Source organism: Malaya genurostris, chromosome 2 (assembly GCF_030247185.1).
Source record: "Malaya genurostris strain Urasoe2022 chromosome 2, Malgen_1.1, whole genome shotgun sequence".
In the NCBI taxonomy this organism is placed as follows: domain Eukaryota; kingdom Metazoa; phylum Arthropoda; class Insecta; order Diptera; family Culicidae; genus Malaya; species Malaya genurostris.
In genome coordinates, this window is record NC_080571.1 from 250,221,509 (window position 1) to 250,224,594 (window position 3,086).

Consider the following 3,086-nt stretch of genomic DNA (forward strand, 5'->3'; position numbering starts at 1 on the left):
TGAAATTCACGTAGATTGTTTGACGTTTGGTCAATTCACGTAAACCTTATGTGATGATTGTATTCATTTTAGGGGGTGTTCGTATAACATTCATTTCCGTCACGTAAAATATTCAATTTGACATTTGAAACCATTTTACGTGATTTTTCAAGTAAATCGAACGTGAATTTTTATTTGAGTGTACTATCAATCTCCTAGTGCACCCCAGCCCCTATTAACTTTTAACCAGTATTGTGGATTGAGAGAAAAACAAAATGTTTTCTTCAAATACAGGACTGAAATATTTAAACCTTCTCCTATCACTAGAACTATTTTACTGCTTTAACTATCCTGGAATGACGACGTTGACCCGTAACTTTGAGAACAAGATGGAAACATACACACTTAAAACAGATTCTTGAGCTCGGCATAATGAAATACCGAATTAGATCCGCAACACGACATTTAACTGATTGTTCAGTAATCCATATGCTCTTTTCTGAAATTCGTTAAAGTAATATGTTGATATCTCGGTATAGCGCGTTCTTTTACCGAAGTTTGGCATAATATTATATTGAACTTGTCAGTAAACAACAAATATACCGAAATCAGCAAATCCGTTTGCCGAGATTTCGAATAGTGTGTTAGCTTTTACTGAAACTCGGTGAAACACTTGTCATTTAATGTCTCTTGTCGAATGTGAAAAACATCAGGTGCCATTGCTGGTGGAGCGGGAAAATAATATATATTGGATGAAGGTAAGAGATTCTTATATTTCTTGAAAAAATAAGTGAAATAGAAAAACTCTGCTGTTCATATATTCTTACAAAAGTTTTCTTATTTCCAGGTAGATGCGTTGAGGAACACTGGAAATAATTGTCTATAACCGTGATGTTTTCTTCTGAGGTTTGTTCAGCTTTTTTGTATACTGCAGTAACATGAACATCAACGAAACACTCCCTTACCCTAACCTTAGCTTTTGTGATATTTATTTCATACCTACAATAACAAAGAAAAATCCTTTCTACGTTACTGATGACTCGGCAATTCATTATTCGAGCATAATCGCTTTTGCCGAGCTAAGAGCAAAATTCCTGCTGGCAAGTTCGGCAATAATTACAGTTAACAAATTTAGTATTGCCGAGATTCTCAGTAAATATTATTTTGCCGAGATGATTACCGATTTCTCGGCTGTGCAAATCTTGGCATTTTTTTGCCGAAATTCAGCAATAAAATTTAAGTGTGTATATCTGACTTAAAGCTGAAGTTACACTCAGAAAAATAGTATGGTAACTGTTACTATATAGAGGGCCAACTTGACCATGAGCGTATAGTGGTTTTCAGCCGACTATGAAATCAGATGATTTCAACAATAGTCAAGTTCATGTTTACTATGAATGGTATCGGGTCTAGAATAGTAATATTGAACAGTGTATTGTATGAATAACTAATACGATTGAGATGGTTAACCTAACCATGACCGAATATTTTTTTTTACATTGTAGTTTTTGCTATAACCAGAGTCATGGTATTTTTGACATTACACTTCTAGTTATTTTGAAACTAAAAGCAGTGGTTGATTCAACAATGCTGAAGATCAGCAAAACATGAGCTAATGTTAAAAAGTTTTATGAATTTAAATTCTAAAATAAGAACAACAAAATAATTTCATTAAAATCTATTTTATTTTCGCATCAAATCAAATGATAATGGTGAAATATTGCTTAGCATTGCTTGATAGCATCAGTTGATCCAAGGCTCTGTCCGGTGGAGTTTTTCCTGAAGCAGGAATTGGCAGCAGGAAAGAAATTATTAGCCAAGTCCAGATGCAAACCTCGATACCCACCTGCGATTTTCCGTCGGATTCGAGCGAATTGAATCCGGGAATCAAATGATAATCTTCCTTTTCATCAATCGCTTGATGTTGTTTCTACAGCGACCGATAATAAATAATAAACCGTATACGAGATGTTGATTTCACTGGAAAACATAACCGTTGCCGGCAAAATTGTTGAAAAATTGAATTTCAATGACGGAAACTAGTAAGGCTACAAACTTTACTTACCTGCAAGACCTACCAAAGTACACAGTCACAATATAGAATATTTTTTTCAAATTCATCACTGATGTGTTACCCATGTACGAAATTTTCTGCTAAATTGTAACTTTATGTGACAATAACAGTACACCCGTTCATTGACAATTTGTATAGTCAGCACAAATGTAATACATAGTAGGTTGAAAAACACTACACGATAATGTGCTTACTACATAAATTCTGTTTATATGGACTACATGAATAATGTTTTCAAACTTCATAATCGTCTTTTAAACCATGTATCTATTTATGGTAACATTATTATATTGTGAACATGTTTACATGGTAGCAATAACTATTTCGCTTCTCATATATATCAAGGCTCGAGAGCAATTTCACCTTATTAGAAATTGTGCTTTTAACTATTTGTTCTTATATTTGAGATGACTACCATTGTCAGGATGACCATGCCAGAAAAGTCATAAATACAAATAGTTTAGTCAAGTCGTAGTCTTTGTGGTCTAGTAATTTATACAATACAAATGGTGAATAGTCATATATCATGATTGTTGACACTTTTTAAGCGTATAGTTGAAATGACAATGAAAAACAGGTTACGGTTACTATGGTTCTTTTCTTAGTGTATGGTTCTTTTCTTAGTGTAGGCGTATCGGACTGCGACGAAAACAAAATAAGCGGCCCTTACACGAAACAATAAGCAGCCCTTACACGTGACAATAGTATTGTCAATCCAAAGTATTGTCAATACCGTCAATCCAATTGACTTGGGAACTTGAGTCCGCATTTTTTGAGAAAATCAAGCGTTTGGGCTGCTTTACACGAGACAATATTATTGTCAATACAAGGAGTATTGACAATACTTTTGATCGTGTAATGGAAACTTCATTGGATTGACGAAAATATTGTCAAAAAATCAAAACTGCTCATCAATCCAACAATACTTTCTCTCCAGAGAGGAAACTGCCAAATATGTGCAATGAACTCATCTCTCAATATTTCAATGTTGATTTGCAATATTTGAAGCTCCAAACGCTTGATTTTCTCGAAA

At 34.0% G+C, this 3,086-nt stretch overlaps 1 long non-coding RNA gene across 1 annotated transcript; it reads right to left on the bottom strand.

The window, feature by feature from the left end:
• Nucleotides 1-1,689: 1,689 nt before the first annotated feature.
• LOC131432872 (uncharacterized) lies at nucleotides 1,690-2,221 on the bottom strand. The gene is made up of 3 exons (XR_009229984.1): nucleotides 2,045-2,221; nucleotides 1,826-1,959; nucleotides 1,690-1,758 (listed from the first exon to the last, which is right to left on the bottom strand). It is a non-coding gene; the product is annotated as an uncharacterized LOC131432872 (long non-coding RNA).
• Nucleotides 2,222-3,086: the final 865 nt, after the last annotated feature.